This window comes from Monodon monoceros, unplaced genomic scaffold (genome assembly GCF_005190385.1).
Source record: "Monodon monoceros isolate NGI ecotype Baffin Bay Population unplaced genomic scaffold, NGI_Narwhal_1 Super_Scaffold_18, whole genome shotgun sequence".
Taxonomy (NCBI): domain Eukaryota; kingdom Metazoa; phylum Chordata; class Mammalia; order Artiodactyla; family Monodontidae; genus Monodon; species Monodon monoceros.
Window position 1 is genome coordinate 24,647,080 of NW_021703774.1, and position 14,170 is coordinate 24,661,249.

The 14,170-nt window shown below is 37.6% G+C and overlaps 1 protein-coding gene across 3 annotated transcripts in view; it reads left to right on the forward strand.

The window, feature by feature from the left end:
* Positions 1-14,170, forward strand: part of SMYD3 (SET and MYND domain containing 3) — a 703,830-nt gene that overhangs the window by 182,022 nt on the left and 507,638 nt on the right. The window lies entirely within an intron of this gene.

A 14,170-nucleotide genomic window follows, 5' to 3' on the forward strand; every position in this document is an offset into this window, starting at 1 on the left:
CCCCATTCCCACTTCTCTTTTCCAGAGGTAGTCTCTCTGTGTTTGTTTTGTGAGTGGAGGACACACACCAAACTGTTAGTCTCTGCGTCATACGTAGTATACACATACATGTGTGTATTTACTGCTGTGTACAGAACTGTTTGTGTTCCTCTGTATATACCTTGTTATGAGGTGTCATTTAATGTAATAGAGGGGTTGTATATTGGATCCAGTCTTATTTCTATGTTGGCATAATCAGCATATCACAGATGATTATGAGATCAAAGAGGAGGAACAGGCTAAGTTTTCTTATGAAAAAACATTCTCAAAATTTGTAATATAGATAGCAAGTAAACCAATTTTAAGCAAATTCACCAATTACTATTTCATCTCTGCTGGATTTACTTTGATTCATAATATGTACATTTCTAATTGAATTAATTACGGAGCAAAACAAGCAGCTGGGTACCACATCAAATTGCAGTTTACATACTTTTAAAAAGTACTATATTAGCAGAAAGAGGCTCTATTTTATGTTGATAATTATAGGCCTCTTTAAAAATGTGAATCATATTTTTGAGTGTGCATTTTATGTTTAGTTGTAGAATGATTTGATTCATTTTTGTTGAATTCCACATTAGTAAGCACTTAACAGCGTGATTTAATAAGTTGGTTTCTGTAGTATCATACCCAAAGTGATGATAATGAAGAAAGCCAAGCCCTTGGTTTTTATAAACAGCTCTGTGCCAGGCTTCAGGCTGATAGAATATGTACTGGGTGCTTTGTAGAGAAGTTGGCTTTGTATCTAACTGTAAACAAAAAGGGAATATTGTATAAAGGTTAAAATTATTTGATCATATTTAACTTTTTGACTTCTGCAAATGTCTGCAGGCCTGAGCTTTTCTTTTCTCGCTTTACATTTGCCTGCAGAGTGATCCCATCTACTCCCATGGCTTCAGTTGACATCTGTATATTAATTACCCTCAGTTCTCCATCTCCAGCCTCTTCCTTTCTCCTGAGCACCAGACCCATATCTTACGGGGCACCTCTATTTGGATGTTGCACCGGTATCTGAAATGCCATATATTTATACCTGAGCACATTATCTTACCCCAGACCTTCTTTCCTTCGCATTTTTCAACCTCACTGGATAATCTCACCAGCCACTCAGCAGTCCTAGTTGCCAGGGTGTCATCAGCTCTGATTTACGTTCTTTCCTGGCTCCACATCCCCTTAATCACCACGTCCTGCTGATTCTACCACCTGAAGATCTGAATTGGTTCACTTCTCTCTAGCTTCTCTACCACTACCCTTGTGCATGTTACCACGATCTCTTTCCTAGGTTAGCTGCAGTCTTTAAACTCTTACAAACTTCTATTCTCTTTTCTACACAGGAACCAGAGTGATTATTTTATTCTAGAATGTAAGCATGATCTGTCACTCACCAGCTTGAAACCCTGGCCCTCTCTTTCCTCAGGGTGAAATTCAAACTGGCATATTTTGCCACGTTTTTACTTCTGGGCCTTTGGCTATGTAAGTCCCTGGGTCTGGAGCAGACCTCTCCCCCCCAGCTACTGAACTCCTATTTATCCTTTAGAACTCAGATTAAATGTCACTCCCTTTTTCCTAACCCCCTGAGACTAGTTTGTATCCCTCCTTTATCATACAGAAATGTAATTGGGTTAATTGCCTGTTTCTGTAGTTAGATGTCAGGCTCCTTGAAGGTATGCTCTGTGCATGGGTCACTGCTGCAGATGTAGCATAATTTGTTGAGTGAATGAATGAATGAATACATTCATCAGTGATAATTGTTGAATTCGATTTTTAAAATTACATCATCTGTAAATAACCTGTCCGTAGTAATATTTCTTTTTTTAGATGGAAATATAAGTGGGATATAACATTGTATTAGTTTTAGATATACAACATAATGATTTGATAGGTATATATATGGCAAAATGATCACGACAGTAAGTTTAGTTAACATCTATTGCCACACGTAATTATAATATTTTTTCTTGTGATGAGAACATTTAAGATCTACTCTCTTAGCAACTTTCAAATATACAATACTGTATTGTTAACTATAGTCACCAACCTGTACGTTACATCCCCAGGAATTTTTTGTTTGTTTGTTTTTTGTTTTGACCACGCTGCGTGGCATGTAGGATCTTAGTTCCCCAACCAGGAATTGAACCTGCGCCCCCTGCATTGGAAGCACAGAGTCTTAACCCCTGCACTGCCAAGGAAGCCCTCCCCAAGAATTATTTAATTTTTATAAACCATTTGATCATCTTCACCCACTTCTCCCCTCCCCCACTTACCCCCATCTCCTGCCTCTGGCAAAAACCTGTCTGTTCTCTGTATCTATAATTTTTAAAAATTTTATTTTTATTTATATTATTAATTTATTTGGTTGCGCCAGGTCTTAGTTGTGGCAGGCAGACTCCTTAGTTGTGGCTCACGGGCTACTTGGTTGTGGCATGCGAACTCTTAGTTGCAGCATGCATGTGGGATCTAGTTCCCTGACCAGGGATTGAACCCAGGCCCCCTGCATTGGGAGCGCAGATTCTTAACTACTGCACCACCAGGAAAGTCCCAATATAATTGTTTTTATTTTTAGATTCCACATATAAGTGAGACATAATAATATGTCTTTTTTTTTCTTTTATTCAACAAATGTTTATTTAGAGCCATCAAGCTGGGTCTGCTGCATTTCTAGATTGTGACACTTTCTTAATCCTCTTCTCTAACTCAAAAATTATGGAGCCAGTGACTATTATTGGCACTCAGGAATGCATCCATGGGAAAAAAAACCAGACAAATATCCTTGCCTGTGTATAATATAAATTCAAATAGGGAGAGATAATTTAAAACATTTTTTTTATTGTGGTAGTCACAGGATATAAAACATACTATTGTAACCTTATTTAACTGTACAGTTCAGTGGCACTAAGTACATTCATGTTGTTGTGCAACTCTCACCATCATCCATCTCCCGAATTTTTCACCTTCCTAAACTGAAACGCTGTCCCCTTTAACACTAACTCCCCATTCCCCCTTCCCCTCCACCCCACCCCCCACCCCCGGCCCCTGGCATCTACCGATGTGCTTTCTGACTCTATGAATTTGACTGTTCTAGGTACCTCGTACAAGTGGAATCAAACAGTATTTGTCTGCACCTAATGTATATTAGAATGCATTTTTAAGGTTTTAATATGTCTTAATTCATCAGTATAGGCATTGTCTATTAACTTCCTGCTCTGATAGACGACAGAATTTAGCTCACCTACGTCAGCATCTGCTTCCTCTGTCTTTTTATGTAGCTATATCAGGATGCTCCATGCATCCAAAGTCTATCCAATAGATATTTATTGAGTACCTGCTAGCTAGTCACTGTTCTAAGTTGGGATTGTGGTGGTGGGCAGTTAGCAATGAACAAATGAACAAGGTCCTGGCTTTCGTAAAGTTTATAGGAGTGAGGAGACAGACAGTAACAAATGCCATGATTATATGAGTGATTTGGATGAGCGTGAGCTTGCCATTGCACAGATGGTTACAGAAGGGCTTCCTGTATAGGTGACATTTGGCTGGAGTCTAAAAGTACCCAGGCACGGAAAGATCTCGGAACCGTTTTTTCTTTTTTTTTTTAATGTAAAAGGAACAGCAAATGTAAAGGCACTGAAGAGGAAAAAAGCTTGTCATGTTAGAGGAATGAAGAGGAGTTTGAGGTAAACAGATTCACAAATTCATATGAAAAAAATGAAAAAAATCTTTTTCCAGAGTGTGTATCCTTATTATTTTACCAAATATCACCACAAACAAAAATGACTGAACGACTTACAATTAAATAATGCTAAAATAACTTTCTTGCCCTGCTTTTTACAGAGTATTGTGAAATTATGTGTTCTGCATGTTTTTGAGTTATAGTTGCTTCTGGTTAGCTGGAAAATAGAGAAATTTAGTGGCCAAAACTGAGAATTTGTCAAAAACATTTTTTCTAGTTCATTACACACCTGGTTCTCAGAATTTAAAAAAACTACTTATTAATAAATTTAAATTATACTTCTTTGGGGAAAAAAAGGAGTTGGATAATGGTGAATACATGTCATTTGTTCAAACCCATAGAATGTTTGACACCAAGAGTGAACCCTAATATACACTATGGACTTGGGTGATAATGATGTGTCCGCCTAAGTCCATCAGTTGTAACATATGCGCCACTGTGATGGGGATGTTGATAACAGAGGAGGCTGTACATGTGTGGGGGGCAGAGGGTATATGGGAACTTTATGTACTTTCCTCTCAATGCTATGAACTTAAAACTGCTCTAAAAGTTAATGTCTTAAAAAAATAAATCATAGGGAAAAAAAGCAGTTGGAGGTGAGGCCAATGAGTTAAGACTTGAAGGACTTGATAATGGATTCATCCATCCATTAATTTACTCAGCAAATATTAGTGCTGATGCCAGGACTTTTCTTGGCTCTGGCACAATATTATTGAACAAGACACAGAAAACTCTTGCCTTTATGGAGCTTTCATTTTCCTTGTGAGACAGATATATAATATTGTCTTATTTTTATGCCTAAAATAAAGGGAGCAAGAGAAAATGATAGGGATTGGGAGGCTAATTTTACATATGTATGTGTGTGTGAATACATATACACACATATGTACATATACATATCTATATTTAACTTCTTTCTATATATCTAATATATATTGAGAAAGAGATATATCTATGTGTCTATATCCATATCCGTATCTTTATCTATAGTGAGATAACTATTTCTATATCTGTCTGTCTACCTAAGACCTCTCAGGAGGTGGCATTTGAGTGGAGATCTGAAAGAAGTAAGACATGTGTGAAGATTGGAGAAGGGAGTTTCAGATTTGATGTACATCACATGTAAAAGCAGGAGTGAATATGGTGTGTTCACTGAAGGACAAGAAGGCCAGTATGGTGGACCAGAGTAAGCAACAAAGAGAGTTGTAGGAGATAGATTACAGAGATAGGAGGGGCCAGGTTATGAGGCCATTGTGTACTATGGCTAAAAATAAACATTTTGTTCCATGTGTGATGGGCTGCTACTGTAGGGTTCTGGGAAGGGGAGGGGGGATCAGTATTATGGTCTGAGATTTTAAAGGAATTTTCCTGACTGCTGTGGGGATAGGTTATAGGAGGGCAAGGATAGAGGCTGAGAAACCAGTTAGGAGGTTGTTACACTAGTCTGGTTGCCATATAATGGTGGCTAGGACTAGAGTAGCAACAGCAAAAAGAATTGGTTAGATTTGGGGTATCTTTTGAAGGAAGAACTGACTGAATTTGCTCATGGTTGCATTCATTCGTTCAAGTTGAGAACTCAACATATGCAGGCACTGATCTAGTCAAGAGCTCTGATGGCTTGGATTAGAGTGGTAGCAGTAGAGGTGGTAATAAATTATTGGATTTGAGATGTATTTTGCAGGTGTAACTGAAAGAGTTTGCTAATAGATTAGATGTAAGAGGTGAGACAAAAAGTCAGAGATAGAACTTTTTTTAAAATGGAGTTCTATTTAATATTTATTTATTTATTTACTTGGGCCACGCCGAGTCTTAGTTGCGGCATGCGGACTTAGTTGCGGCATGTGGACTCTTAGTCGCAGCGTGCGAACTCTTTAGTTGCAGCATGCACGCAGGATCTAATTCCCTGACCAGGGATCGAACCTGCGCCCCCCGCATTGGGAGCGTGGAGTCTTACCCACGGGACTACCAGGGAAGTCTCAGAGATAGAACTTTTAAGTTTCTGCCCTCAGCAACTTTGGGTGAATGGTGGTGCTATTTAGTGACTTAAAGAAATCTTATTGAAGAGTAGGTTCTGAGAAGAGAATTCTAATTTACAAATTTTTAGTTTGTGCCTATTAAACGTATACATGGAGATGTTGAATAGGCAACTGGATATACTTGCTCAGAATGGGGGCTGGTACTGCATGAAAAAATGTAAGAAGAATGAATATGGGGATGGAGAGGGAAAGAGAAGAATCAAGAATGACTCCTTGGGCACTTTCCTGGCTGTCCAGTGGTTAAGACTCTGCGCTTACAATACAAGGGGCGTGGGTTTGATCCCTGGTTGGGGAACTAAGATCCCACAAGCTGCGCAGTATGGCCGAAAAAAGAAAAAAATAAAGAATGACTCCTTGGTTTGTGGCTTTAGCAATTGGGTAGATGATGATTCCATTTACTGACATGGGGAAGACAAGACCCCCATGTAATAGCGTAATAGACCCAGTTTTAGGTGGGAAAAATCTGCTTTGGCTGTGTTAGATTTGCAATAACTGTTATATGTCTGTTAGGTTCAATTTCCTTTTCTCATGTCTGTAACTTTAAACAATATGTGCAAGCCTCCATCTGTGTTTATCAACTGTAGATCGTATCTTTTGATTCCCTACCTTTAAGGTGAAGATATTAGTATTCCCACTCTTGCCTCTCTTATCACTCTGTTTTCCATAATTTGCCAGCTGTACCTTTACTTTTATATTGTCAAGGTTAGTGATATTTACATGCTGTTCTAGAACACAAAACTAAGTCCCGCGTAATGATTTTAAAAAGTCAAAATCAGTAAAAAGTCATAAATGATTTTTAAAATATCACTTTCTAGATTCAGATTCAATGCAGTCCCATTTAAAGTCCCACGGATTGATAAGCTGACTGAAATTTATGTGGAAATGCAAAAGACTTAGAAAGTGAGTCCCTTATGTAGAAGAAGAGCATAGTTGGAGGACTTAGACCACTTGTTTTAAACACTTACTTTAAAGCTACAGTAATGAAGACAGTGGTGTTAGGATAGACGTATAGAGCAATGAATAGAATAGAGCGACGGTCCCCAACCTTTTTGGCACCAGGGACTGGTTTCGTGGAAGACAGTCTTTCCATGGATGGGGTTGGGGGGTGGTGCAGGCGGTAATGCGAGCGATGGGGAGCAGCAGATGAAGCTTCGCTCTCTTGCCCCCCCCCCCCCGCTCACCTCCTGCTGTGCGTCTCGGTTCTTAACAGGCTGTGGACTGGTACCGGTCCGCGGCCCGGGGGCTGGGAACCCCTGGAATAGAGAGTCTAGAAATTGGCCCTGTTCTGTTTTCTTTTATGTGATAGTTAGCTATGGCCACAAGAGAGGATCAGAGAGACTCAGGAAAAAGTTTATTACACTCAGAGATCCTAGAAACAGGAGCGATGGATTGCCGCACAGCATCATGTGCGGGAAGCCTCAGGGTGGTCTGGAGGCAGAAAGGAGGAGAAAGGGGAAAACTGAGGCTAGAGCTTTTATTAAGGTTGCCGCAGGATTACTCAGCCATAAAATGGAACGAAATTGGGTCATTTGTAGAGACGTGGATGGGCCTTGAGGCTGTCATACAGAGTGAAGCAAGTCAGAAAGAGAAAAACCAACATCGTATATTAACGCATACATGTGGAATCTGAAAAAATTGGAATAGACGATCTTATTTACAAAACAGAAATAGAGACACAGATGTAGAGAACAAAGGGGGGGTGGGATGAATTGGGAGATTGGGATTGACATATATATATACTATTGATACTATGTATAAAATAGATAACTAATGAGAACCTACTGTATAGCACAGGGAACTCTACGCAATGCTCTGTGGTGACCTAAATGGGAAGGAAATCCAAAAAATAGGGGATATATGTATACCTGTAGCTGATTCACTTTGCTGTACAGTAGAAACTAACACAACATTGTAAAGCAACTATACTCCAATAAAACTTAAAAAAAAAAAGGTTTCCTCAGGAAAGGCAAGGCAGGGTAAGGTAAACAGTTTAGGATTGGCTAATTTGAATAATTCCAGAGGGCTTTGAGCTATAGGAGTGGCTTCTCCATTCCTGGTACCTGGCTCTATGAATTTTAAAGCAGATGGAGGGAGGTAGGGCTCTGGATTGGTTAGTTTGCATATCAAAGGCATGCTCCCTGCTGAGCCTTTTGCTGTCTCTAAGAATTGCCTAGCTCTGGGATGGGCAGTCTCTCTTTCCAGCCAGAAAGGTTTTTAAGATGTCAGAATATCATAATATACAGAAAACTTAAAAAATATAAATGCAACCCCACACACGTATAGCCAGTTGATTTTCTACAGAGGTGCCAAGGTAATTCAATGTTGAAAGGATAGTGTTTTCAACAAATTGTGATAGATATGCACACAGAAAAGAAATGATATAAATACAGTTTTCCCCCACCAAAGTCTCATAATAGATTACAGACTTAAAAGCTAAAGCTCTAAAACTTTTAGAAGAAAACTTAGGAGAAAATCTTTGGACCGGGGGTAGGTCAAGTTTCTCAGGCTGGACACAGAAAGCACTCACTATACCAGACATATTGATAAAGTGAACTTTAGCAAAATTGAACCCTTCTGCTCTTTGAAGACATCACTAAGAAAATGAAAAGACAAACCACAGGCTGGGGAAAATATTTGTAATGCATATATATCCAACCAAAGAGTTGTATCCGTAATTTTTAAACAGTGCTTACAATTCAGTAGTAATATTATCCAGTAAAATGGACAAAAGATTTGAATAGACCCTTCAGTAAGATATACAGTAGAAGATGCTTAACATCATTAGTCATCAGAGAAATGAAAATGAAAACCACAAGGAGATACCATTGCATACCCACTAGAAAGGCTAAAATGAGAAAGACTGACTATACCAAGTGCATACAAGGAAGAACAACTAGAACCTCATACTCTGCTGGTGGGAATGTGATATGTTACAACTGCTTTGGAAAAGTTTGGTAGTTTCTAAAAGTATTAAATGTGCACTTACCAACTAACCCATCAATTCTACTCCTAGGTAGTGTGTGTGTGTGTGTGTGTGTGTGTGTGTGTGTGTGTATACACACATAGATACACCCACAATTTACTATTACTCAGCCATAAAAGAGAACTATTGATATATACAGCAACATGAGTGAATCTCAGAAACATTATACGGAGGAAATAAAGCCAGATAGAAAGAAGTAGGACTGTTCTGGGACACGCACAACTAGTCTGTAATGATGGAGACCAGATTACTGGTTGCCAGGGATTGAGGGGTTGAAAGTAAAGGCCCACAAAGGAACTTGTGGGAGTAATGACAATCTATATCTTAATTTTGGTGTTGGTTACATAAAACTATATTCTTAAAATGGGTCCATTTTATTGTAATGTAATTTATATCTGAATACATTCTTTAAAAAATATTGCTCACTGCAGAACCATTAAGTATGCATAGATCTTATTTCTTCCTCTGTAATAAAGTGATCACAACCTTTCAGCCACTCAAAGAATGAGACTGCTGTTTGAGGGAACCATTATAAGATGGTAAACATTGGGGAAGGAAGACCAAACAGAAGGCTAAAGAAATGGTCTAGATCAGTGATATTCTTAGCGTTACATTCAACTAGAGTCTCCATTTTAACACTCCACTGCTTACTCAAAATCGTGCCAATAGTAAGAAGGTGTTTTGGGACCCTCTGGTAAACAGACTTCTGGTTAACTGTCTCTTTTTCAGTCACTTTTCAATCCCATTCTCTGTCCCATATGTAGTCTTCAATTCTAAATTCTTGTTGGAGTTCTGTTTGGCAGGAGTCAAAGACTTTGCAGGTAACTGCCTCCAAAGTTACCTGCCACTTTGAGGCGGCCTCCTTTGCCCTGTTTCTGTAGCCTGTTCTCTTACCCCTACTTTCTGACTTAATGGAAATGAGGTTAAACACCTCATCCATTGATGGCCCTTCTGGTTCACTTTGGGAGTTAAAAACCTGATAATTACTTGTGTTGGGGAGATGAAATGCATGTGCCCCATCTGCCATGTTCCACTAGAACTCGGCGTTGACATTTTGATCAATCTAGCATGGAAGTTTCTTTCAAAGAAGTCCTTAGAGGTGAATGATTTATTTTGCACTTCCAGCTAAAAAGTTATCAATTAGGTCATTCCATCTTGATATGACCTCTCACTAGATCAGAGATTGGCAAACTTTTTCGGTAGAGGGCCAGATAATAAACATGTTAGGCTTTGTGGGCCATAGGATTTGTCATAACTATTCAACTCTGTTGTCATAGTATGAAATTAGTGAGTGTAATACTGTGAATTGGCTATGTTTCAATAAAACTTTACAGAAACAAGTGGCAAAATGGATTTGACCTGAACCTTGTACTAGATTGACTTACTTTGGGACCCTAATGTTTTTATTTATTATAAGGTTCGTCAATTAACCAAGAAAGTGTAATTCCCATTTTCCTAAGGAGTAATACTTTATTCTTGTTTCTTTTGTCAACTTCTTGCCCTATGACCATCCTCCTGCCTTATTCTGTCTTTATATTTGGCCCTATCTGTCTAATTTGATTAAGGCTCTTGGGGAGGCACTCTTGTTCTACATTTGTTACAGCATCCAGAAAGCTTTTAAAGTGCTAAGTCTAATGTCTATCGCTAGGTCTCTAGTGTGCTCTAAGGAGATTTTACGCAAGATTTTAATCAATACCTGTCAGTCAACTATAGCTTGTTAGCCAGCGTGCTTAGCTTTCCAGGTTTCTTTTCCCAGATTCCAGCTTTTCAGGTCTTCATGCATCTGTCAACCTGTAATTCATTAGTGTACTACATTTGACGCATACAGAAGATATTATTTATTTGCTATTAAGCAGCCTGTAAGTGAATGGAAAACTGTTGGGTCTCTTTTCTTTCCTGCAAGTTGCATGGCAACTCAACTATCCTAAGTTTTGCCTATAGCAGACCTCTGTAGATGATTGATTGAGAGCGGAATGAGTCATGAACATGTGGTTAAAAAAAATCATGACAATATTTCACATAGAAAATGTTCAATTAATAGTGGTTATTAATCACAAAAGGAGCTTGTTGAATAAGCTGGCTTAAAAGAATTTGTTTCTTTTTTACATATTTTAAGGCAGTTTCTTTTAAATATCCCCAAATCTGAGGAAAATACCATTCCAAGTTTTCAGTTCTCTGTAAGCCTAACATGGGGAGGTTTCAAGCCTTTTTGACATAATTCAGATTATTTGTTATGAATGGGGATTACAGAATCATAGATTTTTATCATTGAGAGGCTACCTTAGATATGAATGAATCCAGTCCTCTTACAGAATAAACGTCTAGTGAGCCCTGATTGTGAATTAGATGTGTTTTACTGAAACTGGATTTAATATGTATTGATCCTTCCCACATTCCATCCCACAAAATAATAAGCTGCCCTAAAATGAGTATTTAATCCAACTAAAATTCAATGTTAAATAGTATTTAAATGGGTTATTGAGCTGTAGTGGCTTTGTATCCAAGGCAGGGAGGGAAACGTTACAATAATAGTGTAAATGTTATTTTGTGTAAGGAAGAAGAAATAAATGGATTTTCTCTTTCTATTGTAACATCTCATCAATCTTCTCCTTTCATAATTAAGCAATCAAAACCGTCTCAGACTGGCCCAAAGCAAGAATTGCTAGGGATTTTCCTGACCTTTTTGCATGGCCTTAATTTCAAATAAACAGTGGTAAATATATAGTAAATTGTATCTCCTGAATGGTACTGATTTTAGAATAAATCATCAGATATCTATTGAACACCTGTTACACGCATGCTGCGCCTAGTTGGTAGTATACTTATTTAAGAAAACCAGACATAAACAAAGCTAAAAATAAAATAATATTTAAAAATTGATAAAAGTTTACTAAGTCTTTGCGTTACAAAAGATTTCATTGGTATTACAAAATAATTCATTGAAGCATTTTTTTAACATTTAAAAATTAATACATTTATAAGATTTTTTGAGTTACAACCAGGTTTTCCAAAATAAACAAACGTTAAAAAGTTGTTTATTAGGGCTTCCCTGGTAGCGCAGTGGTTGAGGGTCCGCCTGCCGATGCAGGGGATGCGGGTTCGTGCCCTGGTCCGGGAAGCTCCCACATGCCGTGGAGCGGCTGGGCCCGTGAGCCATGGCCACTGGGCCTGCTCGTCCGGAGCCTGTGCTCCGCAACGGGAGAGGCCACAGCGGTGAGAGGTCCGCGTACTGCAAAAAAAAAAAAAGTTGTTTATTAACCGTGCTTTTGCTTTCTTTTTCATATAAAAATGCTTCTCCCCGAATCACAGTTATCAGATATAAGAAAGGTAATTATGTTTTGCTTTTATTTATAAATATAATACATGATATTAGTCAAAGATAACAGTATTGGGAAAGTATAAAGAGAAAAACAAAAGTAGCTTTTTCTTATAGGAAAAGCTGGAAAATTATTGCCAATTTCCAGTATTTTAGCAAATCTACAATGAGCATTCTTAAGCTTATTTATGTACATCAGTTAAATTAGGATTAATTGCATTATAAATATTATTTCTGTGCCAGCAAAATGCACATTGAAAATCCTGATATTTACTACCAAACACCCATCAGAAATATTAGGGAAACTTGTAATTCCAAGGACAAGGTTAGAAAGTCCCCACTTCCCTACACCCTAGAGACTTCTGAATTAATATTTTCATTTATCTTTGCTATACTAATGGGTCACCTATGTTATCTTGTTTCTGTTAACATTTCTTTGATCACTTGTTTGGTTTTTAGTTTTTGTTTATTGGCATTTCTTTTTTAGGCATGAATTTTCTCTTCATGTCCTTCACTTTTTTTTACTATTTTTATGGAAACATTCACCCTTTTCTTAGTTATTTTATAAGACCTCTTTGTATTTTGGTGACAGTTAACACTATCTACATACATATTTAAAATTTTCTTTTCCTAGTTTGTCCTTTATCTTTCAACCATATTTGTGGTATTAGGTTTTCCTCCTTCTGATATACATGAGAATTATATATTATATATATAATATATAAGAATTATATATATGAGATATGAGATATACATGAGAATTATATATATATATAAGAATTATATATATAATATATATAAGAATTATATACATGATAAAGAATTATGTATATGATAAAGATGAGAATTACTTAAGCCATTATGCTTTCTTTTTGCCTTGCCTGTGAGGCAGCTCAAATAATTGTTGCACACAAGCACGATAATTGCTTAGCTCTCCTGTTTAGCTTACTAAGAATTTATACTCTCCTCCTTTATATTTATGTAGCTTGGTAGTTAGATCCCAGCTCTTGAGCCTTACTTTTTTCACCTTTAATATAAGGATGACAGTATCTACCACTTGGATTATTGTGAAAATCAAATAAAATATTTTTTAATTGCTTAGTCATGTGTCTAACACTGTAGAATGCTAAGTAAATGCTAGAGGACTTTTTTTTCCCATAATTTTTACATTTTCTGTTTCTAATTTTACAACCTTATTTCATACTCATCTTTACTTTGAAAGCAACTCAGTTTTATTTAGAAATGAGTAAAGTATAAACACTAAAAAAAAAAAAATCACATTAAGAGCATTGCCATAGTGGATATGAAGGAATGAAATGAGGCAACTGTGAATAGAGTTGATAAAAGAAGTACCCCTTGTAAACAGTGTCTCCAAGATTGGGTTTACAAGGAAATAGCAGCAGACAAACCACGCCTTCACCCAGCAACCTGACACAGGCAGTTTTTCTGAGCAAAATGCTGTCTTGAACTTGAATCTGAGTCACAGTTTCAAAGTAGCTGCAGCTACTGTCTTGGTCGTGCTGCATGTTGTGCTGTAAGTGGAAAAGAGAAACCTCTTCTATGGGGATTTTATAGGCCCAGAATTTGGGAGTGATTGAACTTCCAACTCTCATCTGGAAAAGAACATACTAGATATTTGGTTTAGCTGTCTTCCTCTTGCCAGGGTTAAATATTGGATACTCTGGATTTTATTTCCATATAGAAGTAATCCCAGGTAAAGGGAGTCATGGCATTTCTGACGTCGGACTCAAGGATAATGTCCATCCATTTAGTCCTCTTATTCCTCGTGTTGCGAGATTGGTGACTGGCTCTGTGGTCTCTTCAGCCCCACTAGCACATGGCTAGGATCCTGGGAAAAGTGACTATATAATTTATCATCCAAGCCACACTTTTCAGAATGGAAAGGGACAGTATTAATAATTAGGCCAGTACAACGTAAGTAAACCAAGATGGTCCTGGGTAAAAATGGCATTTGGTCATTTTAGCTAATAACCCCTTTCTATCTTGTCTTAAAAAAACAAAAAGGTTTTCTATTTTTTATGTTAGCTCTCCTGATATTTCTGTACTTA